At 40.9% G+C, this 26,052-nt stretch overlaps 1 pseudogene; it reads left to right on the plus strand.

Annotated features, from left to right (window-relative positions):
- The window catches only part of LOC122625749, a 36,020-nt pseudogene extending 9,973 nt beyond the window's left edge, over positions 1-26,047 (plus strand).
- Positions 26,048-26,052: the final 5 nt, after the last annotated feature.

A 26,052-nucleotide genomic window follows, 5' to 3' on the forward strand; every position in this document is an offset into this window, starting at 1 on the left:
ATTTTAACAAATTAAATTTAGAATAATATAAACTTAATCCTAATATAAACTTAACCTGTGCTAGCTGCTTAGGCCTTCGACTCGAGATGTAGTATAATTAATGTTGCTATTTTATTGTATATACAGTTTTTTTTTGTCTATATTTGCTTTATTTACAAATTTTTGAATTGTAGAAATGTTGGTGGCAGAGGGTTCTTTGAGGAAGGAAGAAGGAATCTGGGAGCCAAAGATATGTTCCCTTGTGGCTTTCAGGTCTGGACATGCGTCGAGCAGATGATCGGTGCTTAAGCTTTCACCACAGGTGCATTGAGGACGTGGGGTCCCCTTTAGAAGGTGCTCGTGAGTTTGTTGTGTGTGTCCAATTCGGAGGCGGGTGAAGATACTGCCTGAGCGCATTTTGGTTAATGTGGGGAGTGATAGTTTGCTGCAAGTTGTATTTAGTGTAGCGTATCTATGATCAAAAAGTGCCCATTGTGCGAGTTTTTCTTTCTTTGTTCATATGGTGATGAGATTTTTGATGTCCTTTGAGTTGGTTGGCGTAAACAGGTGTGTAGGTGTGCTATGTATTTGGGTTGCAGCATCGGCGTTTTCGTTACCTGGGATTCCCATGTGGGAAGGGGCCCAGAACAGTGTGATTTTTTTATTGTTTTTTGAAATTATTTTTTGTATGTCTTTAATGGATATATCGTTGTGTTCTGGATTTGGAATGGCTGATAAGGCTGATAGGCTGTCAGTGCAAATTATGAGCAATCCGTGGGTGTGTTGGCAAATTGGCAGGCTTTTAGTATACCAAGTGCCTCAGCGGTGAAGATAGAGTTGAAATTTGGGAGCAGGCCTCCTGCGATCAGTGTATTTTTGCTGACCACTACGGCAAAGGATGTAGAGTTGATAGTTTTTGAGCCATCTGTGTATAGCCATCGTTTTGTTCCTAGGCGGTGTTTCTCTTCTAGGATGTAAGTTTGATATTCAAGACTTGAGGTAGTGCTTTTCAATGTGTCATGGAGCTTGGTGCTTATGTTGGGGACACATCGCGACCATGGCGGGTCCCATTATATGGACTTAGTGGTCGGAGCCACCAAATCGAGTTTTTTGCTGAGTTCAGCACAGCGTCGGAGGGTGGACGGGTATTTGTATATTTTGTTGTGCTTAAAGGTTGCCTTGAATTCTTTGGCGAGTGGCTTATTTGTTGTGTTGAACAGTTTAGGGATGAGATCCATTGTGTTTTTATTGACTCTTTCCGACCCTGACCCGCTCTAGTTTTTTTCCACGTGAGTTTGTTGTATGGGATCCCCACAGAGTACTCCGCGAGTTGAAGTCGCCGAGTAATATTAGTGGTTCCTCACTTTGGCAAATTATGTTATCCAGGTCTTGGATTGAAAAATTTTCGGAGGGTGCTATATAGGTATTGATTATGCTTATTGGGTTATTCAAATTTATTTTGAGAGTAGAGGAGAGAAGGTTTCCATTAAGGATTTTGTGGGTGGGTGGGATGGTGCGCTTAATAAGCAGGCCAACACCGTGTTTGGCCGATGTGTTGTGAGGGTGATTAAGAAAATATCCAATGTAAGCCTTAGGGCAGATAAATGTGTTGAAGTTGTAAGGTAGGTGGGTTTCTTGCAAACATAGAACTTCTGGAGAGTGGTCTCTCTCTTATGATCAGCGAAAGTTCGTTGTAGTTATTGAATATTCCCTTAATGTTCCATTGTAGAATTTTGAAATGTATGATTACTGCGTTTTGTTAGATGTAATATGTTTGCAGTAGGAGAGGCAATGGAAAAGCTTTATAATTAATCAAGTTCTTCCATTGACGCATCTGGGTCGGATTCGCTTGTTGTTGAGTGAAGAGAGAGTTGTGAGTTATTGAGTGATGTGAGAGATTGAGTGTGAGTCAAATCTTTGTTATCAATATTAAGTGTTGTGAGAGATTAAGTTTTTGTGAGTGTGTTACTGTTGTTGTTTTTCGTTTTTGCTAGTAGATCTTTTGCTGCTGTGATAGCAGCAGAAGAATCATATGATGTGTATGTATGTTTTTGCTCTGCATAAGAAGAGCAGGGAGAGGGAGCAGATAAAACTGCTGTGGAGGTGGTGGGAGAGGGAGGGGTGGAGACATGTGCTACTTTATCATTGCTGTTTTCATTGGTTTCTGGTTTTGATGATGAGTTTGCCGTGGAGGGCAGTGTTGGTTTGATTGCAGCTACTGCTGCGAATGTTGATGATGTAATTGTTGCGTTGTGTTGTGTTTAATTTTTTTTTATTATTCTGGCATACTGCATTTTTTTAGTTTTAATGCGGAGGAGTACTCTCTGCTGCTGGTATTTTGGGCATGACGAAGAGGAGGCGGGGTGTTCGCCGTGACAGTTTGTGCGTGTAGATGTGCGTGGGAGATTGCAGGAGACGCACATGGCGGCGTTCTTGCAGTGTTTTGATGTGTACCCTAGAATTTGGCCATTTTTGCACCTCATTGGGTTTGGAATGTATCCGCGCACTTTGACAGTGTGCCAGGTGACGTCCAATTTGGTTGGTAGGGTGTAAAGATCGAAGGTAATAAGCACCACACCGGTAGGCTTTGGTTTATCATCAATCATTCGGGCGAATTTGAAAACAGAGTGTACATTCTGGTGTTTCAATTTGGCAACTATTTCTTCCTCGGGGACGTTTATAAGGTATGGGGCGTAGATTGTTCCTTTTATAAAGTTGAGTGAGTCGTGTAGGGTGCATTCGATGCCGCATATGCCGGATAGAATTTTTGTGTTGATGAATGTGTCAGCGGTTTGCTTGTTTTTGACTAGCATAAGTAGACTACCGTCGTGTAAGGGGTTTTTTTTTATTATGTCTTTGCTGATGATGCGAAGAGTGCGGTCAACAGCGAAACAGGAGAATTCGGTGATTTGTTTATCTTTATTTGTGGAGTTAATTTTTGAGTTGGCACTGGGAGGTCAGGGAATTCTTCAATAAAATTCATTGTATTTTGTCTCTTTTTTTTGCTTTGGGGCTAGCGCTGAGGCTTGCAAAGCGGTTATCCCCGAGATTAGGTGGCCCGGGGGCCATGGTTGGTTAGTTTGGTGTAACTTTAGTTTTTATATATTTACTAGTTGGCCCTGTGCGCTTCGCCGCATGCAGTCTTAAAATTTAGTGAAAAATTCCAAGAATTTGTTATATGAAAGTCATTTATTTTATTTGAAAATTGTTATTTTCAATCCAAAACATTTGGATAAACTATATTTTTCGTTTGTCCATTTGGCGCGAATACAAATAAAGAGTTCGGAATGCCAACTCTTGAACAGGCTACGTATAGCTGCCCATGAGAAAAACACGGCTCTTCCAAATTCAACCCGCATACTTGAAGCGTTTGTCCTTGTGCCTTATTGATGGACATGACAAATGATAGACGCACTGGGAATTGCAGTCGCTTAAATTCAAACGGCATGTCTGTTGGTATCAACGGAATACGCGGTATGAGCACCATTTCTCCTTTCGCTTTTCCAGTCAATATCGTGGCTTCAATTAAATTCGGCATCAATTTTTTTACAACCAGTCTTGTGCCATTGCACAATTTTGGTGCATTTAAATTCCGTAGTAAAATAATTGATGAGCCGATTTTTAAGTTCAAAAAATGCGTTGGCATACCAGGCGGTTCTAGGGAATTTAAAAATTCAACTGGATAATTCACTGCATCATCTTCTTTCATAGCGCTATCAAAAGATTTATATGATATCAGTGCGCCTGGCAATTTTTCTTGAATGTGAAAATTGATTTCATTGACATGTACATTTTTTGGTGACAATATTGTTCGTTCTGTCAACCAATTGTGATTTCTGTGATTTTGAATTATATTTGGAAAAACGCTTTCTATTAATTCCCCTTTAATAGAAATTGTTTGGCAAAGTGATCAAGCCATTTGTATTTGGAACTTTGCCACTTCCGATTTCTAATAATTGCTTCGAAAACCGTTCTGCAGATTGATCATAGTGCTTTTGGACATATCGCCACAGGAAATAATACTTCAAGCAAGCATTGACCTGATCCGCTAACGTTGCACGTGGAATGACGGGCAATGTTTGTCGGAAATCTCCTGACAAAAATATTATTGCACCACCCAAAATTTGTTTATTGCGACGTAGATCTTGCATTGTTCTGTTTAATGCTTCCAGAGATTTTGTATGGGTCATTCTTCTTCTTCTTCCTCCTCCTTCTTCTTCTGACTTCTTCATGCTCCTTATTCCTTCTTCTTCTTCATCCTCCTTCTTCCTCCTCCATCTTCTTAATCCTTCTCCTCCTTCTTCCTCTTCCATCTTCTTAATCCTCCTCCTTCTTCTTCCTCTTTCTTCTTCCTTCTTCGTCTTCTTCCTCCCCCTTCTTCTGAAAACCTGCGTGATTGTTGATGCTTTAGTGTTCTTGCTTTATTGCGTTCGGCTCGTGTATCTTCTAATTGATGAAGAAGAAGGAGGATGAGGAAGTCGAAGAAGGTGGAAGTGGTGAGTTTAACCTCAAATGCACGATACACATAATTAACACAGTTCAACTTACCACCTCAAAAACAAATGCCTGCTGTTACAATTTATTTATGAACCAAATAAAGTTTGTCTCATGAATTAAATAAAACAAAATGAGCAGAGAAGAATGACATCCTATGTTTTAGAAATGGCGCTGCATGTAAAAAACGGTTTTCCCGCTTTTCTTTTGACTTTTTCCAGAATTTAAACTATCCTATCTCTCAAGTTGGATCGAACTGCACATGGTGTGCGAATTTTATTGTAATCGGTTGAGTGGTTTAGGAGTCCATTGAGGACAAACATTGTGAGACGAGATTTATATATATTAAGAAGATATTTTTTTATATGCTTTATTTGTGCACAATTGTGAGTGAAAGTAATTCGAGTGGTGTTGTTACAGATAATGGCGATTTGCGATGAGACGATGTCTATGCGCGACGGCTGTTAGTCGGTGACTGGGGGGATCATATGTTTCAGAACTTAAATAGTTTTGTTAAAGCAATTGAAAACTTGTCCGAAGTGAGCATTAATTTGAAAGGTCAAAAGAGTTGAAAGGTCTATTCACTTGTCAAGTCTTCGCGTAGAGTTTGCACATTTCAAATATTTTCGTGAGATATTTTCGTGGCGGTGAAGATTTTCGAAAATTTTCTGCGGGTTTTTAATTTTTAGACCCAATTTATTCATGGTTTCGAGTCTAACTTCATCCTCCCTGCGACTGTGCTGCTGCTGATCTTCTAATTCCACACAAACATTTTCTGATTCTATCGGTTGACGACTGAGCATTACCTCCGTTTTCCAGTAGAACACAGCGACAGTACAAATTTCAAAATTCCTATCATGTAAAAAAGCTGTGTCACAGCCCCTTCCAAAACCATTTAAACCATTTTATTCGATCACTCAGTTAGTTAAAGTTGGAAAGTTTCTTTAGCTTGTTGATGTGAGCTTATTATTCAATTATATAATAATGCTGCGGAAAAAATCATCATGTCGCCTGCACAAGATAATATCAACAAGTAATTGCCAAATTTCACCACGGCTTGTGGGCATTAGAGTGACCGTGGCCTAAATGTTATATATTTTTTTGTTTTTTTTTAACTCCTTCTATTCCTCTCGGAAACTTAGGGCTTCTACGAGAGCTTTCCATCTAACTCTATTTTGAGCTGTCTGTTTTGCACTTTCCCATGTGGTGTTTATTTGGGCTAGTTCTTGGTGAGCGGTTCTTCTCCAGGTTGCTCTTGGCCTTCCTACTCGCCTGCTTCCTTGGGGGTTTTAGTCTAGTGCCATCCTCTCTATGCTACTCGGGTTTCTTCTGAGAGCGTGCCCTATCCACATCCATTTTTTCTGTTATTGATAAACCTATAGAATTTGGCAAGACAAATAATAAAACGAAAAAAATAAAAACATTTTTCAAATGTGTGGGCGTGGCAATTTTTATCGCTTTGTGGGAATTAGAGTGATCGTGGCCAAAATGTTTTTATACCCGTTACTCGTAGAGTAAAAGGGTATACTAGATTCGTTGAAAAGTATGTAACAGGCAGAAGGAAGCGTTTCCGACCATATAAAGTATATATATTCTTGATCAGGATCAGTAGCCGAGTCGATCTGGCCATGTCCGTCTGTCCGTATGAACGTCGAGATCTCAGGAACTACAAAAGCTAGAAAGTTGAGATTGCCACGCCCACTCTAACGCCCACAAACCGCATAAAACTGCCACGCCCACACTTTTGAAAAATGTTTTGATATTTTTTCATTTTTGTATTAGTCTTGTAAATTTCTATCGATTTGCCAAAAAACTTTATGCCACGCCCACTCTAACGCCCACAAACCGCCCAAAACTGCCACGCCCACACTTTTGAAAAATGTTTTGATATTTTTTCATTTTTGTATTAGACTTGTAAATTTCTATCGATTTGCCAAAAAACGTTTTGCCACGCCCACTCTAACGCCCTCAAACCGAAAAAAACTGTCAGTGTTGAAGACTCGCCTTCGCACTTCGAATAGCTGAGTAACGGGTATCAGATAGTCGGGGAACTCGACTATAGCGTTCTCTCTTGTTTTTTATTTAAACAATGTATAAATGGTCTTTATAAAAAAAGGTGTACCTAAAGTGTAAGGTGTATTTTCTTTTCGCAGATCCTATAAAAAGTTTCAAAATGCAACTCAATGCCTTGTGTATGCTTGTGGTAAGTCATCTCCTGCATCCCTTACATTATGTATGCCAACCATTTGTTTTTCCGTATTGTGTAACAGGTAGTCTTTGCAATAGCTGTAAGAGCCCACATTCGCATTGATGAACGGGAGGTCCATTTGGAATCCAATTATAAGCCTGCATTTATTCGTTCTGCGGTGGAGAGCATCCCTTTGGATAACAACGCAAAACTCCTAGTCCGTAACAGTGCAAAACCTGAGTTTGGGAACGCTTTTCTACCACTGCGGAGTGCTGTGGAGAGTATTCCAACGCTATATCTGAGCAACACGCCTAAGCTGAGAAAGAACTCTGATATACGTTCTTTTGTACGTGATTCTGTAGAGTCATTGCCAAATGATGAAGATGGGCTGGAACACATGGCATTTTCCACAAAATATTATAATAGTGCAAGCGATGATGTTGTAGGTGTAGACCTGAAAAACAAAAAGTCAAAACAACATGTAAATTTAGATCCTTGGACCATTTCCAATAAGTACGCTGCTTTTATTGCACCTGGAAACACAGACAACTTGTATCCGATGTCATACCGAGCTGGCTCACCGCATCAGGAGTTGCTTAATATTATGAACATCAAACCAGTTAAGCACACCGATAAACTTGATCGGTACGCAGAGCGGCAGTCTTACGGTGTATTAGGACACAGTAACCTGCACATCCAGCAGTCCTACGGGGCTTTGGATGGGTAAACAGGAATGACTTCAAAGTGACTACAAAAGTTCTTTGTTACATGTCGAATTGGGCATTTTACCGAAGTGGTGAAGCTCATTTTGTGCCTGAACAGATTGACCCTAATCTCTGCTCTGTTATTATCTATTCGTTCGCCTCCCTAGATACCGATCATCTTACCATTCGAGAATTCGATTCATGGGTGGACTTGGATAACCAATACTACCGTCGGGTGACATCGCTAGGAGTACCTGTATTAATCGCCTTGGGTGGATGGACGGATTCTAGCGGTTCCAAGTACTCTCGCTTAGTTAGTGACAATCTTACGCGACGGGTTTTTGTATCCAGTGTGAGCAGCTTTTTATTACGTCATGGATTCAGCGGGCTGCACCTAGACTGGAACTACCCGAAGTGCTGGCAGAGCGATTGCTCAAGGGGACCGGCCACCGACAGGCCAAATCTGACCAAGCTTCTTCGTGAACTGCGCACCGAGTTTCAGAGTGTAAATCCAAAGTTTCAGTTGGGAGTGGCTATCTCTGGCTACAAGGAGATTATAATGGAGGGGTATGATTTTCCCGCTTTGTCAGATATTGTAGACTATATGACAGTAATGACCTATGATTACCACGGAGCTTGGGAAAAGAAAACGGGTCATGTGAGTCCACTTTACGGCTTATCATCGGACACGTATCCGCAGTACAATACGAACTATACCATGCAGTTACTCCTAAAAATGGGCGCGAAAAGGGAAAAACTTGTATTGAGCATTCCGTTTTACGGTCAAAGTTTCACATTGGCACACGCGCAGAAAATTCTTTCAGGCCCAGGTGTGGCAGCCACTGGACCTGGAGAGGCCGGTGAATTGACAAAGCAGCCAGGAATGTTAGCTTACTACGAGATTTGTCAGCGCCTAACAAAGTTCAAGTGGAAGAGTGATCGGGATTTAAACCTGAAATTCGGTCCATATGCTATGCTAAACGACCAATGGGTGGGATATGAAGATCCAACCAGTGTCCAAGAGAAGGCTCGATATGCAGCTAAAAATAAGTTTGCCGGAGTGGCAGCCTGGACTGTTGACCTTGATGACTTCCAAAACCTATGTTGCAGTGAATCTTATCCTTTACTTAAGGCCATTAACAGAGAATTGGGTCGCTTGGACTCGAACCCGCCCACTCATCCCAACTGCGAACGTCCTACATTAATGGTCCCTCCGATTCCGCCCCTAATGACAACAATTAGTACTGAGGATTCTGGAGGATTGGGACAGAATCACGATCATACAACCTCCTTACCGAGCTGGGAGGGCAGCAGTGGCCTCATGTTCAGTACTACAAAAATCCGAATCCTGTAAGCACCACTGCCACAAGTACCGTCCCTTGGTGGAGTTCAACTACAGAAGGTCCGCGCGAACCGACTATGACTACGGCAAGACCCACTCATACTACAATTCCCGTTCCAGCAGTGTTTACCCAGTGGTACAGGCATCGAATTGCAAAAGCGGCGAGTTCTACGCTGACTCAAATAATTGTAACGCTTACTATCACTGTATTATTGCTGGAGAGTTACGGCAACAGTTTTGTCCAGGCGGTCTTCACTGGAACAACGAGGCAAAAGGATGTGACTGGCCGTCATCCGCCCAATGCTCACTTAAGCTCGATCAACACCTAAGCACTTCTTATCCAAACCCGATTCAAACGTCTAAAAAGCCGGAGACGACTGATAAGAACCCGTCAGCGACTTCCGTGCATCATCCCGTCAGTAACACCTCAAACGGACCGCAATATCTGCGTCCAACTATATTGGAGTGCAATGAAGGGGAGTACTACCCCCACAGAAACTGCAGGAAATATTACATCTGCGTTAATAAAGCACTAGTACCCAGTGAATGTGGCGGAGACTTGCATTGGACGGCATCAAAAAGCTTTGTGACTGGCCTGAGAACGTACAGTGCGTTACAAGCCAAAAATATTTAAAAATAATCCAATCGAATAGCGCCAACGAAGAGGACCCGTGCAATGGCGAAAAGCGAGTACCCTATCCGGGAAACTGTTCGAAATATCTCTTCTGCCTATGGAATCGCCTACAGGCTAATGACTGTCCACCTGGGCTGCACTATAATGAAGTTATTGGGAACTGCGACTGGCCTGCAGCTGCAAAATGCAATCCGAAGAAGGTGAGAGCAGCGGAGGGCAGAGATGAACGATACCTCAAAGCCTTCTAATTTTACGCATCCAACGTACCCCACAGAAAAACCCGTCCCTAAACCTCTTGATAGTTATTACAAAGTTATTTGCTACTTTACGAATTGGGCGTGGTACCGGCAAAGGAATAGGTCGCTTTACTCCAGACGACATAAACACGGATCTGTGCACTCACATAATTTATGGGTTTGCAGTGTTAGACCATTCCGATCTTATACTACGAACACATGATTCTTGGGCCGACGTTGAAAACAACTTTTATACGAGGGTCAGCACCCTCAAAAGCAAGGGCATCAAGGTGAGCTTAGCACTTGGTGGATGGAACGATTCGCAAGTGATAAGTACAGTCGCCTAGTTCGAAGTCCAGTGGCCCGGACCCGTTTTGTGCGCCACGCCTCGAGTTCATTGAAAAATACGGATTTGAGGCCTTGATTTAGACTGGGAGTACCCGTCTGCTGGCAAACGGAGTGTAACAAGGGTCTACCGAGGAAAAGGAGGGTTTTACCGCTTGGGTACAGGAGCTGTCTGAAGCGTTTCGACCTCGAGGACTATTGTTGTCCACTGCTGTATCGCCTAGCAGGAAAATCATTGATGCCGGATACGAGATTCCCCAGCTCTCTCGCTATTTTGATTGGATCGCTGTCATGACATATGATTTCCATGGGCATTGGGATAAAAAAACAGGGCATGTGGCACCTCTGTATCATCATCCCGATGATGACTTTGAACATTTTAACGTGGTAAGCACTGGAACTTTAAAATAAATACTTTTTAATTCCTTATTTGGCAGAACTCTTCCATAAACTATTGGATAGAAAAGGAGCTCCATCACAAAAGTTAGTAATGGGTATTCCGCTATACGCCAGTCGTTCACTTTGGAAAATAACAACAGCAGTGACTTAAATGCCAAAGCCTCAGGACCAGGTGTAGCCGGCGAATTCACCAGAGCAGCTGGATTTCTTGCTTACTATGAGGTAACCTAATTTCTAAAACATTTACCTCTTAATTTAAATAATAAGAAAACAAGAAAAAAAGCTATTGTCGTTTTTTTAACTATCAGATATCCGTTAGGCATTCCACATTTTGTTGGCATAAAACTAGTAAATATAAAAAGATGTATACTTAATTTTTTCTTAAATATTGAACGTGACAGCTTTACCTTTAACATTATTGTCTACCGAAAACATTTTTTAGGATCTTGAGAATTTTTGGATTTAGCCACGAAATTGCTTCTGAATTTAAATTTGTATACTCGTTACTCGTAGGTAAAAGGATATAATATATTTGTTGAATAATATGACACAGGTAGAAGTAAGTTTTCGACCCTTCAAATATATTCAGAATCGCTGGCTATTTCTAAAATTTTGTTCGCATTTTCACTAGCTGATTAATAGTCCAGAAACTCGACTCTAGCGTTACAAAAGTTAGAAAGTTGATCGTGATCAAGAATATATACTCATTATATGGTCGGAAACCCTTTCTTCTACATGTTACATACTTTTCAACAAATCTAGTATGCCCTTTTACTCTACGAGTAAGAATTTATTAAGGATAGCGCTATTGCTCAGTATATGCTAGCTAGGCGCGGTTAAGCAGGAGCTGAGTGCAGATGGATGTTTTGATAAGCCAAAAAAGTTAATAAGGAAAAAGAAAGTAATTAACAACAACGAAGTGAGTCCTTGTGCAATTGATTTTAAAACGCTGCCACGCTCACTTCGCCCGTTTGAAGAATGGTTTGATTTTATTTAATTCCTATGTAAATCGTAAAATATAATTTGTTCCCGTTCCAACACGCACAATCTGCAAAAAACTGTAACGTAAACAGGTTTGAAAAAGATGTTCAGCTTTTCTTATTGTATACTTTTTTGAATGTGCAATTGCGACAAGCAAGAAAACCGCCAAAAACTGTTTAACATCAGTAGCCTTCAAAAATGTTAGAGTTGCCTTTAGAATCAATATCAGACAAGATCATTTAAATTGCCTTCTATCAGCAAAAGATACTGGTGCATTGTTTATATTCACAATATTATATGTGTTTTGTACGAAATGTTTGCTCAAAGGTAAAGGGTTCGGAGTGATTTAATTAAAGTGAGTTTCTTTAGGGAGCGGCCGGACTGCACATACATATGTATATAAATGCGAGTTTGTGTGCTCGGACCATGGGAATTTGCTAACTTTTGCACTACACAAACATTTAACTATACGGCGTGACCGAATGATCATACTTCGCGAGCAACTCGAGTTTTAAGGTCAGGCTTTAATGTTTACATAAATGCACTGCAACTATATGTTGAAGTTGGTATAGTGAATACTCGATACAGCGATAAATGCATACTAGAGGCCATTGGAAAACAAAATTCGTTGAGTCGTTTCTGAAAACAACACCAAAACACAAAAAAAAAACAAGAAAGAACGCTATAGTCGAGTTCCCCGACGATCTCATACCCGTTACTCAGCTATTTGAAGTGCGAAGGAGAGTCTTTAATACTGACAGTTTTTTGGCGGTTTGTGGCGTGGCAAAAAGGTTTTTGACAAATCGATAGAAATTTACAAGACTAATACAAAAATGAAAAAATATCAAAACTTTTTTGAAAAGTGTGGGCGTGGCAGTTTTGGGCGGTTTGTGGGTGTTAGAGTGGGCGTGGCAACATGAATCTACAAACTTGCCCTGTTTCTATGTCTCTGGAGTTTGCATGCTGAATCTCAATTTTCTAGTTTTATAGCTCCTGAGATCTCGACGTTCATATGGACGGACAGACGGATGGACAGGCGCACAGATGGTCATGGATCAAGTCCGCAGTTAACATGGGATCGAAGCAAAATTGTAAATAGCTTCTGTGGCCAGTGGGTCCAGCATACAATATGTAGTTTTATTACCTTTATTAAGTTTTGCAATGAAGTTTTTCCGGAAACAGTTTTCTGTGATGCCCCAGCTAAAACATATATATTCTCTATAATAATAATAATAATAATAACAAATTTGAAAATAAATTCGCCTCTGCTTCCTATGAAATGGTTCCACTTTGGTTCCTGTTTCTCTAGGCAAATTTTTATGAGGCGAAATCTTTCAGATTGTGTGTCCATTTCTCAGTTCTTGTTTCGAGGAAATGTTTTTGCCAACAATTCATCCAAGTTTATTGTTCTGAATAATTGTGCCTTCTGCCTTTAACGGGGCTTGGATTGGCAGTAGCCATCAATCCATTTCTCTAATATATCTCGGGTTTTGAAAATTTGCTGAATCCGACTGATGAGCCGGGTGATGTGTGGTAACACAAAGTTTTCAATTTGTTGAGCAATGTCATTATGAATTAATTTCATCAGCTCCTTGATGGTGATGTACTTTTTGTAACCATTAAAGAGACCTCGGCATGCCTAAGCTTTTATGTGTAGTCAATTAAAGCGTTAGGGGTTTGAGTTGTATCTCTAAAGTAAAGGTAGTAGCTACAACTCAATTGTCGCCCGAATATTGCTTCCTGAAAAATATTTCTGGCCATAATCCGGATCGAACGGTGAACACCAGCGGTTTGAGTGTGCCTACAAATATAAAATAGGCAGATGCATTCTTCTTCCATCCCCAAAAACGAGATAAACAGATATGTTTATAAGAATAGATTCGTTCTTTGAAATTTTTTCGGTGGGCCAGATAAAGCAGGGGCTGTAGCTTCCCGTTTTACGAAAGGCAGTTCTCAGATGAATTTACTCAAGCAGATGTTTTTCTAACAATTAAATTGCAGGCACTATAAAAGCTTGATAGTTAAATTAAGATTCCAGAGCCAAAGGCGCAAGAATGCTTGCTGATGTTGCCAAGCCCACAAAACGCTCACAACTTTTTGCAACGCTCACCCTAACGCCCACAAACCGCCCAAAACTGCCACGCACACACTTTTGAAAAATGTTTTGGTATTTTTTCCTATTTTTGTTAGTCTTGTAAATTCCTCTTTGCTAAAACTCATTTTGCCACGCCCACGCTAACTGAAAAACTAAAAAAAACTGTCAGAGTTGAAATTTCTCCTTCGCACTTCCACTATCTGAGTAACTGGTATCTGAAAGTCGGAGAACTCGACAATAGCCTTCTCTCTTGATTTTATGTTAATTTCTGTAGGAATTAAGATTCTACCGGTTGTCAAAATCTTTTTTTTTACGATATTGCTTTTTGCGCGGAAGTAATGTTATAACAAAATGCTCCGAACTTCTGTATTTGATGGAGAAAAAAGTGTAAGTTTTGCGATTTTGATATGACAGGCAAGCCTCAAGTTTAAAACGTCTTACTAAAAGTAAGCACAAGAAGCTGGCGCCCATACTGAAACCATATAATAAAGAAGTATAAGCATATTTATTATGATAATTAATTTTTATATATTTTTAATTTAACAATATATATATTTTGGCAAACCCTGGGTTAAACTGACGCCTCGTTCAAGCATGTCGACGAACTGATAATAATATACTTAACCCTCAAAAAAACCATCAAACAAAGTTAAGAGTTACATTTATTGACCGTACTGACTGTATTAAACGTTGTTTTGGTTTTAGTTTGCCCTTGCAGCAGACGTATTATGTCAACGAATCTACGCATACTGTTCTCGGAAATTCCTATATAAAGGTGTATTGAACATATGCAAGAGTATTTTGATGATTAATTAATGATTATTTATGTAGGGCCATAGAACATAGGGCTTTGGGAAACCGTTCTCAGACTAGGGTGAACTGGCGCTATGTGTGTGTTTGTATTTCCTCACTTTCGGCACTCCAAATCTTGAGACTATGAGTTTCCTAAATGCCTTCTACAATATTTCTGCCGTGGCTGTTCAATGACATGTTGTTTCCAAGCTCTGCCGCCTGACGCTGATTCGGTTTAAGCCACGCGCATTCTTCGCATTTTCGCACGTATGTTCCTTTGCATAGTTCCGGGTCGCCGTGTATTCGCAAACTCATAGTCGTACTGCTGTATTTTAAGTCCACTTACAGTCTCATTAGAGCTTCAAAGTAGCGCCTCAATTCCATTTGTAGGTCTGTCACTCAGTTTAATAATTTCCAGCACTTCTTTTTCGTATTCCAGGAACCTTATCACGGTCTGCCGCTCGACCTGGTAGTCCTTGAATGGTTCTTTAGCCCTTTCTCTCTTTGTCTCAGCTCGACTGCAAGTTTAGTAAAGAAAACCCTGGGCAGGAAGTACGTCTGGAAGCTCCGTATGAACTCAGCCCATTTCCTCTGTCTGTTCTTAGAAATAAACCTTTACTGATCTTTTTTTTTCTGCATAAATCCCGGCATCGCTCGGGGAATCATTTTTGGGTCCAATCTCCTTCTGTTGACGGACCACTCCACCTCTCTTCTCCCACAAAGCAGAAAGATCATTTTCTGATCTATTTTGCGACCTTCGTGACCGTCCGTTTTCAGAATCAACACTTTGCAGTTTTAAATTTTGAGGGACTTGTTCTTGCTTGTAGTAAATTTGGGATGATTTTTTTGCTGTGGAATTCTCTTCTGTGTACTGAGTAGGTACTGCCACTGCCACTCGGGACTGGTGGTGAGGAGATATGGAGTTTGGCTTTGGTCGTCGTTTTCTGACTGTGCTTTTAAAGCATGTGCCCTGCGTGCCGCGAACCACGGCGCAAATGAATTTTGGCATTAAACATGGTAACACTATTACCAATATACTCTGAGTTTTCCACCCTATAAATTATATATATTTTTAATGAAGATTACTGGTCTGGTCAAGTTCGTCCTTCCGTTTGACCTTCTATCTGATTTTAGTAAAAGGTTAAAAAAAAAGTTAAAAGTACAAGATTCGTTGAAAAGTATGTAACTGGCAGAAGGAAGCGTTGACGACCATAGAAAGTATTTATATTCTTGATCACAACCAATAGCCGAGTCGATCTGGCCATGTCCGTCCGTCTGTCTGTTTGTATGCACGTTAAGATCTCAGGAACTATATAAGCTGAAAAGTTGAGATACAGCATGCAGATTCCAGTGACATAGACGCAGCACAAGTTTGTCGGTTCATGTTGCCACACCCACTCTAACGCCCACAAATCGCCCAAAACTACCACGCCTACACTTTTGAAAAATGTTCTGATTTCATTTTCTTATTAGTATTGTTAATTTTTTATCGATCTGCAGAACAACTTTTTGCCACACCCACCCTAACGCCCACAAACCCCTCAAATCTGGCACACCTACAGTTTTGAAAAATGTTTTGATATTTTTTCACATTTATTCTTGTAAATTTCTCAGGATTTACCAAAAATCTTTTTACAACGCCCAGTTTAACGCCCACAAACCGCCAAAAACGGTCAAGTGTTGAAATTTCTCTTCGCACATCCACTAATAACGGGCATCCTATGGGTAGAATACTAAAAATAATTGTTCTTGTCATTTGAATATTTAAATGATAATTTTTTGTGAATTTTTTAATTGTGTATAGTTAGAATTGCAATATATTCTTTTTACTGCTTTATATCAGATCTGCGAACGAGTTAATCGTCTAGGCTGGCAGGTGGTGCATGATGAATTTGGACGCATAGGACCTTATGCTTACAAGGGATCTCAGTGGGTGTCATACGATAGCCCAGATATGGTCCGGAAAAAAGCACTTCTGGTAAGATCATTGAACCTGGGCGGGGGAATGGTGTGGGCCCTCGATCTGGATGACTTCCGTAATCGGTGTGGAAATGGCGTGCATCCTTTGCTAAGTGAAATCCACAAAGTGCTTGAGGATCCGCCTAGTGAAATTTCGCGTAAGTTAAATAGTAAACTGTTTCAGTTTCAGCGTCACTAAATTCTTATAGATGACTTAGTTCCTATCGAATCGACTTCTATAGAGTACCCAGGCATTGAAGGAGAGGACCTTGAGTCTGGCGGAGAGGATCTCGAAGTGCAGTCTATTGAAGCTGTGATGCAGACCAGCAATGAAAAAGAACATGAACTCTTAGAGCCTCTTCAAGAAGATATAGTCGACCCAAACAACGTCATTGAGGTGGAAAACATAGAAGCCACTGATTTGGCCTCGAAATTTTAAGATCGTTTGCTACTTTACCAATTGGGCGTGGTACGACAAAGTGGTGGTAAGTTCCTGCCGGAAGATATTGATGGCCGATTGTGCACCCACATAATTTATGGCTTCGCCGTGTTGAGTCAGGAAAAACTGACGATTCAGCCTCATGACTCTTGGGCAGACCTAGACAACAAGTTTTATGAGCGGATTGTGGCTTATCGAAAAAAGGGCGCTAAGGTAACTGTGGCAATTGGTGGTTGGAATGATTCTGCTGGCGATAAGTACTCCCGACTTGTAAAGAATCCAGAGGCAAGATCTCGGTTCATTCGCAATGTCCTGAATTTTATAGAAGAATATAATTTCGACGGCCTGGACCTGGATTGGGAGTATCCCGTTTGCTGGCAAGTGGATTGCAAAAAAGGGACGGCAGACGAGAGGAATGGATTCACAGCTTTGGTGCGGGAGCTTTTTTATGTCTTCCAGCCCAAGGGATTAATTCTGTCGGCTGCCGTGTCCCCTAACAAGAAGGTCATCGATGCTGGATACGACGTTGCGGAGCTTTCTCATTACTTTTCTTGGATATCTGTGATGGCTATGATTACCACGTCAGTGGGATAAGAAGACTGGTCACGTAGCTCCATGTATGCCCACCCTGACGGAACAGTGAATTTTAACGCCAATTTTTCGATGAACTACTGGATATCGAAGGGAGCTGAGCGGGGGAAAATTAGTAATGGGAATGCCTCTGTACGGCCAGTCATTCTCTCTGGCTGAGACTACTAACCACCAATTAAATGCTCCCACTATGGCGGTGGTGAAGCTGGAGAGGCCAACAAGAGCCAGAGGATTTTTGGCATTCTATGAAATATGTTTAAAAATTCGACATCATAGGTGGAACGTTGTTAAGGATAACAAGGGTCGTATGGGACCCTTCGCATATCATGGGGATCAGTGGGTTTCATTCGATGATGTACCCATGATCCGGCATAAAAGCGAGTACATCAAGGCAATGGGTCTAGGCGGAGCTATGATATGGGCCCTAGACTTAGACGACTTCAAAAATGTCTGCGGATGCGAGTCTATCCCTTGCTTAAAGCTATTAATCGCGTTCTCAGAGGTTTCGGGGGTATACAACCAGAGTGTTGGCTTGAACAACGCAAAATCACAAAAGTAAGAAACTTCTAACATTATTAAACATAATAAGACTAATTCCGTACCATTTCCGCAGAACCAAACATCAATCCGCCCTTTAGGCCCCCATAATGTGCCACCTGGACCTAATCTCGATTCTGCTAAGCAAAATTTAACCTTAAATTACGTCCATCAAATGCAACAACAAAAACTATTTGCCGCACGAACACGATTGCACTAAGTACTATATATGCGAGCATGGAAAGCAGTTAGCGTAGGTATGTATTCGACTCTACTTTGTTAAGAAGAAAAATGTATGTAACATTTTAGAAGAAGCGTTTCCGCCGTAGTAAATTCGTCTGTCCGCCGGGCTGTCGGTTTGTCTGTATGACCGCTGTGACTCGAGAACTTAAAGTTGGGAATTAGAGATTAAACATGCAGATTACAGAGACATAGACGCAGGGCAAGTTTTTTGACCCATATTGCCACGTTCACTCTAACGCCCACAACCGCCCAAAACTGCCATACCCACATATTTGGAAAATGCTTTGATATTTTTCGTTGTGTATTAGTCTCGTAATTTCTACCGATTTGCCAAACAACTTGCCATTTTATTTTTCATTTATTTCTTTTTTTTTTTCATAATTTGATAAATATGCCAAAAAAATTATTGTTCGCCCTCCAATAGCTAACGGGTTTTCTCTGATTTTTTCTATACTTACTAACTAACTATTTCTCTATTCTTGTTTTATGTTGTCTTTTATATTATATTATTTTCCAAGTTTTCGCTGGAAACCTGCAAACCCTTTCACGCAGTACTAATTCTATTGCCTTTTTGTCTTTGTTCGTTTTGCACAAGTCAGTATGGTCTGTCTTAGGTCGTTTATATGATATTGATATAGTGTGCGAGTTAGGACAAGTGAATAAAGTGATTCTCTCTAAATTGTTTCTCCGTAGCTTTATAGATTAAAAATGTGGGAGATTTTAAACGTCTTTTCTTACTTTGCAGCTAGTATCGTGTTATGTGAAATAATTATAAATGTTATGTTATATTAAATGTCATGATTTTAGTTAAAGGGGTATATGAGATTTTACTAAAAGTATGTACAGGCTGAATGGAGCTCTTCTTACTATATGAAGGATATATATCCTGGATATTTGCTATTTTCCAAAAGCTTAGGTATACCCGACACCTTAGAGATTTGTCTGTAATCGCTTGCATCTACATTTGTTACCTTTTATATGGAGAGGGATTACAAAGGACTCCTTCCGTATATGGGGGAACTGTAAAAATTCTAATTCTGCAAAGTCAAAATCACCTACAAGTACCAATTGGTTCCTATCGGATAGCTTATTTGATAAGGAAGGAATAGAACTACTAGTTGTATGTTTTTTTCTTCGGTGAAACCACTATGGTGTTTTGGCACTGTATATTATATATTTTCAAAGCCAACTTGTGCCGGTAGTCCGAACTCAATAGTAAAAAGTACACAAAGACAAAAAAAACAAGAGAGAACGCTATAGTCGAGATCCCAACTATCTGATACCCGTTATTCAGCTAGTGAAAGTGCGAAGAGAAATTTTAACACTGACCGTTTTTAACGTTTTGTCGGCATTAGAGTGGGCGTGGCAAAAAGATTTTTGGTATATAGAGTTAAATTTACAAGACGAACAAAACAGTGAAAAATTTCGAAACATTTTCCAAAAGTATGGGCGTGGTAGTTTTGGGCGGTTCGTGAGCGTTAGCGTGGGCGTGGAAAAAAGTTTTTCTGCAGATCGATAGAAATTGACAATACTAATAGAAAATGTAAAAATATCAAAACATATTTCATAAGTGTGGGCGTGGCAGTTTTGGGCGGTTTGTGGGCGTTAGGGTGGGCGTGGCAAAAAGTTTTTCTGCAGATCGCTAGAAATGTACAATACTAATAAGAAAATGCAATGCAATATCAAAACATTCTTCAAATTGTGGGCGTAGCAGTATTGGGCGGTTTGTGGGCGTTAAAGTGGGCGTGGCAACATGAATCGACAAACTTGCGATGCGTCTATGTCTCTGGAGTTTGCATGCTGAGTCTCAACTTTCTAGCTTTTATAGATCCTGAGATCTCGACGTTCATACGGACAGACAGACGGACATGACCAGATCGACTCGGCTATTGATCCTGATCAAGAATATATATACTTTATATGGTCGGAAACGCTTCCTTCTGCCTGTTATATATTTTTCAACGAATCTAGTATACCCTTTTACTCTTCGAGTAACGGGTATAAAGGGGGATCCATTAATTTGTATGAAAATGTGCACAAATCAAAAGCGATTCACTCGCAAAGTGAACTGAGTTTTAATTGTTTTGTGTTCAAATTAGAATTATTAATGAATTTATTAAAAACTACCGCTGGTTTTGACAAAAGAATTTGGGGAGCAGAAAAAATACGACGGTTTTCTTTGAAGTCATTAAAATAATTTATCATTTATCCACTTCCACTATTTAGCCAGCACCGGTATAAAGGTTTAAATATTTAATATTGTATAACAAATTATTAATTAGCGATAATTAAGATAAGATGATATTAAATAAATAAACTAACATATTTCTCCGACTGCCAGGCCCTTATTAAATTATGTTTAAGTAGGTTTTATATATCCAATTTAAGATAAAACAAGAGAGAACGCTATAGTCCGGTTCCCCGACTATCTGATACCCGTTACTCAGCTAGTGAAAGAGCGAAGAGAAATTACAACACTGACTGTTTTTGGCGGTTTGTGGGCGTTAGAGTGGGCGTGGCAAAAAGATTTTTGGTATATTGAGATAAATTTACAAGACGAACAAAAATGTGAATCGACTCGGCTATTGATCCTGATCAAGAATATATATACTTTATGTGGTCGGAAACGCTTCCTTCTGCCTGTTACATACTTTTCAACGAATCTAGTATACCCTTTTACTCTACGAGTAACGGTATATAAATTGTCACTAGTTTCAGTGTTTCAAGTGCATACATTTCATCGGTTATAGGAATAATATTCATATTTAAACTTTAAAGATCTTACAGATTCCATTTTTACCATTGTCGCCATAATTTTTTTTTAATATCGACAAAATTTTCAGAATAATGACATTAAAAATATTAAATCATTATTCATAGCTTTGGTTGTGATAGATTTTTGGGCTACAGTAGGGCACGCATGCCTAGTCTCAACTCTTCCGTTATAGTTCCTAAGATCTCGCTGTTCGTACGAAAGGCCAAACATATATGTCCAGATTGACACGCCAAGTGGTCATTTTACCTTTAATTCTACAGGCAACGGCTTTGAAAGTTGAGTGTTTTATTTATCAACCATATCATTTTTTAAAGTTTTTGTCTACGGTAAGAAAGAGTACCGGATTTCTATAAAGTAACAAACATAAGAAAGCTTGTCTGGCTCTAAATTTAAATTCTTCATCCAGCAGAAGTCAATATAGCTAACGCATCTGTATGAAAGCCAAAATCTCGCTAAATCATAACAATTTGGAATTAAACATAAGATTCTGGTAATGCATATAAGATTGTAAGATTATACGTCCTATTATAAGCGTTGAGATACTAAACAAAAATAGATTCTAGTTTTTATCGTAGGATCAACAGCTTTACGATAGTTGTTGCCGCCTTACTGATTCGGGAGAAGACCTCAAACATTTTAGAGCTGAGCGGAAAAGATAACTTAAATGTAATTACACCTTGAAAAGGAACTGTAAGGAAACCGATTGCACGCCAAAAGGAAGACAGTGATCGAAGCAATCAATAAATACCTAGATGGTTCGAAATAATGTTGTACACTTACTATCTTAAAAGCAGCACTGGCTTGCACGTTGTTCTGAAAGGTATGCAACTTGGTGTGAATCCCAGTGAAATCACAGAGGCATATTGCATTTTCTGCAAAAACTGTAAGTAACATAATGTATCAAAAAAAAAAAATTCTTTAAGGTCGAGCTTGTAGCAGCTAACAACCTTATAAAAAATACGACGTTCACTCGATATACAAGCTGCAATACTTCTGGAATAGTAAAATTGCCGTAAAGATCCGCACAAGCGATTCGGCCAGTGCTGTTATCAAATTTCCAGGAGTATGTCTATCAGGTTTTACTGCACTCTAAGCCTGTGTAGCTCGTGGACACACCGAGACGCAAAACCGTGCTCTGCTAATAAGAAGAACCTTAATATTATAAAGTGTGGAAACTGGAGGAAACCACAGTGCACTGTACAAAGGCTGAACCGTAACAAGGATCTGAAAAGTTGAATGCAACGTGCGTCAACGTCCCGATTGAAAAATTACAGAATACTGAATCATAAACGACTCCAGAAGTTTTATTTGCAAAATCAGGTTGATCATCATTAAATCTTTCGTTTGCCACCCCACTAACGACCAGGCAGTCAGTCAGATTATAAAAAGCTTCTCGATAGTGACCAAAAATTATTCTCGCAATCTAATAAATGTAAAATCGCGTATAGTCTTAGCGGGTTACATACCAGTTCAGACCCATTAAAATCCAAAAAGTCACTAGGCGCTGTCTTCAAAATGAAAACAAGAGAGAACGCTATAGTTGAGTTTCCCGACTATCAGATAACCGTAACTCAGCAAGTGACATCGCGAACAAGAATTTTGACATTTTTCTGGCAATTATATTAATGCAATACCCGCTTCTTACAGACCAATGATCTTATTCTCGTGTCTTAAAAAAGGCTTTAACGGGTTTACTCGCCTTTTTAAGTGCGCAGAATACTATGCTTTTCACTATAGAACTATACAGCAAGATTACAGAAAACCGAACGGCATTTGGAAATCGGGAATACTGCAGTAGGATATTTCATGACGTTACTAACCCTGAATAACATGCAAATATTACAAGCCATCGATAGAACGTACCTTGGCGTCCACCTAGACAGTCGACTTACATTAGGTTAGGTTTTAACGGCCGTCGGTTATTCGACGCACTTAGACCATTAGAGGTCCATTGTGATACCGTGTGTGTTTTCCCCTTTTTACCCGTCGAGGTTCGTGTGAAGTTAGCAGTTTCCCCAGCCAGAGGCGCTGGTGAATTGTTGTATCCGATGGGGATCGGTGTCGGATGGGTCGGACGTGTCTATCAGGAATCTGCAGCCTAGTTGAGCAAGTCTTTTCGCTTGCAGTGCTGGGCAGTGGCATAGTAGATGCTCTACCGTTTCTTCCATTTCTTCGTCCCTACAGCTACGGCAGAAATCATTATACGGGGCATTTAGTCTTCTGGCATGGGTGTCTATCAACCAATGCCCTGTGATGACTCTCATAGCAGTGCTGAGGTTTGCTCTGGACAACCTTAAGAGTTTTGACGTTCTTTTTGAGTTTATTTTTGGCCATATTTGGCGTGGTATTTTCCCATATCCTCTGTTTGTTTCGGTTTAGGTTTTTCCTAAGTAGTAGTTTACATGTCGCTAAAGGCATACTCATGCCCTCCATCTCTTGTATGAGTGGCGCGGTAGTGCCTTCTCGAGCTAGTTCATCTGCGATGGAGTTGCCTTCTATGTCCCTGTGTCCGGGTACCCATATAAGGCTGATTACGAATTGTTGTGTCATCTCGTGTAAAGATGATGCGAGAAGCACCGGTCGAGTAGCCGTCCTCGGCTTCCGATGCCTCGATCTCCGAGGCAATTTCCGCGATCACTCCTCCACCGCCTTCCTGATCCTCCTTAGCGGAGTCCGATTTATAGACCTTTATGGTCACCGAGCTAAGCCCGAAGTTTTTGTGTGGGCTTTCTGTTATCTGTGGGCTTGGGTGGCTTGGGGGCTTCCTTGCCGAAGTTTGTCAATACGGATCTTGCCCATTCCACCTTCTTCATCCATTCAGCAGAAGGAGCCGATTTCGATCTCTTCTGGCTGCGTGGGATTTGCCCTGCGTATCTCTGCGTAGGTGTATTTACCGTTACCGGTTGCCACTGAGTGCTTGCCGTCCTTGGCTGCGCCTGAAGGGGGCATCATGGCACTAGGGCCTGGAGATGTTCCCATGGCGACGGCTTTGGGCGGCTTGCACTCAGTCGCCTCAGACTTAAGGCGGGGTTCACCCGAACCGATCCCGTGGTGGTGGCCAGGCAGGTGGGCTCACTCGCCGACTTCGCTGCCTTGAAGTTTGTACGGCCAGACTCCGTCGTCACTGCCGTTTGAGTAGGTTTTTTGAGAGATCCTGACTCCTTTTTATTTATGTTTATCGACTCCATGCGATTCCCACGAGTTGCGGAGGGTCCAACCGGGCGGAGATCCGCGACGCCCGGGTAAGGCTTCTTAGAACAGGGGGTCGCCAGGTACCCTGAGCTTTCCGTTTGAGACTGAGCTATTTTGTGACCCGGGCCCTCAGCCAGGCTGACTTTCGGCACGGGTCGAGTGACATCTTAGTCCGAACCGGGACGCCCGACTACCATTTGCCAGCATCCTCTGGCAGGGACATAACCCTGCCAGGGGACCTGTTTCCAGCCGCCCTCGCGTGGAGAGTATAGTCGCACTTCCGGGTGTTCTTCTAGCAAGCTTGAAACTACATGTTAGTCCCCTTGTCCATCACCCATCACCATCACTGACTTACATTACATACATAAAACTAAAGGCTTATAGCCTCTATTTGCTTATAAATATCCCCCTTCTGCTTGAACTTCCTGTTTACAAATCTACGCGAGTAGCAGTAACATCAACATTAATCCAAAGTCCTGAGAAGTATTTTTGGGGCACTACGGTATATTTGAAACGACAGTCATATTCAAGCAACCTACCACAAATAACTAACTCTTCATCAGAAACATCTGGCCATGGGTCTACCCCGGAATCCTAACCAAACCCGCCAACAACGCAACTATTAGAGACACTAAGTTGTTACTGCTACTTAAGTGTGAATTTAAGATTTGATAGAATAAATAAAAGCATGCTTTAAACAACTTTAACGCCCTTAGCTTTAAATTCTGTCCGACGCTAAAAAATGTTTTAACCTGTTAACTTTTTAAAAAAACGTTGAGCAATAAACGTATTCGGGAAACAGTGACTTGGTGTCTGTATATGTTTAAAATCATATTATGCAAAGATCTTTATAAAAAAAAACTGGTTTTTATCTCATTAACCGTTTGCTTCATAGAGTAACAAATATAAAGAATGAAACTTATCTTGTATTTATCGATTTATTTTTTCAGCTGCCCTGTGGGACTTCAATGGAATAAAAACTACTGCGACTGGCCTACCAATGTCCAATGCTCATTGCAAACAGACCAGAGAACTCTGGTGCCAGCGATAAATCGCTCCAGTCCTACAAGCGCCATCACAGAGCCTCCAATTACCAATAATGCATACAAAATAGTTTGCTACTTTATGAACTGGGCATGGTATCGCCAGTCCCACGGCAAGTATGTGCCTGAGGATATAGAAGCCAACTTGTGCACCCACATCATATACGGCTTCGCGGTGCTTGATAGCAACTCGTTAACCATTAAAACGGATGACTCCTGGACCGATATTGACAGCCGTTACTATGAGCGTGTTGTAAAATACAAGCAAAGAGGGCTTCGAGTCATGTTAGCCATCGGTGGATGGAAGGACTCGATGGGCAGCAAGTACGCACGCCTTGTACTTAATCCACAGTCCAGGAGGCACTTTGTCGCAAGTGTGTTAAGTTTTTTAGAAAAACACGGTTTTGAGGGTCTGGACCTAGCCTGGGAGTTCCCGGTGTGCTGGCAAGTGGACTGTGACAAAGGTAATCCCGCGGAAAAAGAAGGATTTGTTGCTCTTGTCAAGGAACTGTCGCAAGCCTTTAAGGCAAAAGGCCTTATTCTTTCGGCAGCAGTCTCGCCCAGTAAAATGGTTATTGATGCCGGATACAACGTGTCTGAGCTATCTCCACACTTTGACTGGATGGCCGTCATGACGTACGACTTTCACGGGCACTGGGTTATGCGGACTGGCCAAGCATCCCCGCTCTTTCACAAAGTGGGTGACGACGCAAACTTAAATCTTAATGGAAACTTCAGCATCTACTACTGGTTGGAACGGGGTATTCCGAGGGAAAAGCTGATTATGGGAATGCCAATGTACGGTCAGACGTTCACGCTGGCTGACCAAAATCGCCGGTCCCTAAATGATAAAACAGTGGGTCCGGGCAAGGCAGGAACCTTTACTCGAGCAAATGGATTTTTGGCATACTATGAAATCTGCGAAAAAGTCGGTAACGGCGACTGGGAAGTTGTGAGGGATAAAGAAGGAATATTCGGATCCTATGCATACAGTGGCAACCAGTGGATATCATACGATGATGTGACAACTATTCGAAGAAAAGCCCAGTTCATTAAGAGCATGCAGCTAGGTGGTGGCATGAT

The sequence above is a fragment of the Drosophila teissieri genome, unplaced genomic scaffold (assembly GCF_016746235.2).
Source record: "Drosophila teissieri strain GT53w unplaced genomic scaffold, Prin_Dtei_1.1 Segkk65_quiver_pilon_scaf, whole genome shotgun sequence".
Classification (NCBI taxonomy): Eukaryota; Metazoa; Arthropoda; class Insecta; order Diptera; family Drosophilidae; genus Drosophila; species Drosophila teissieri.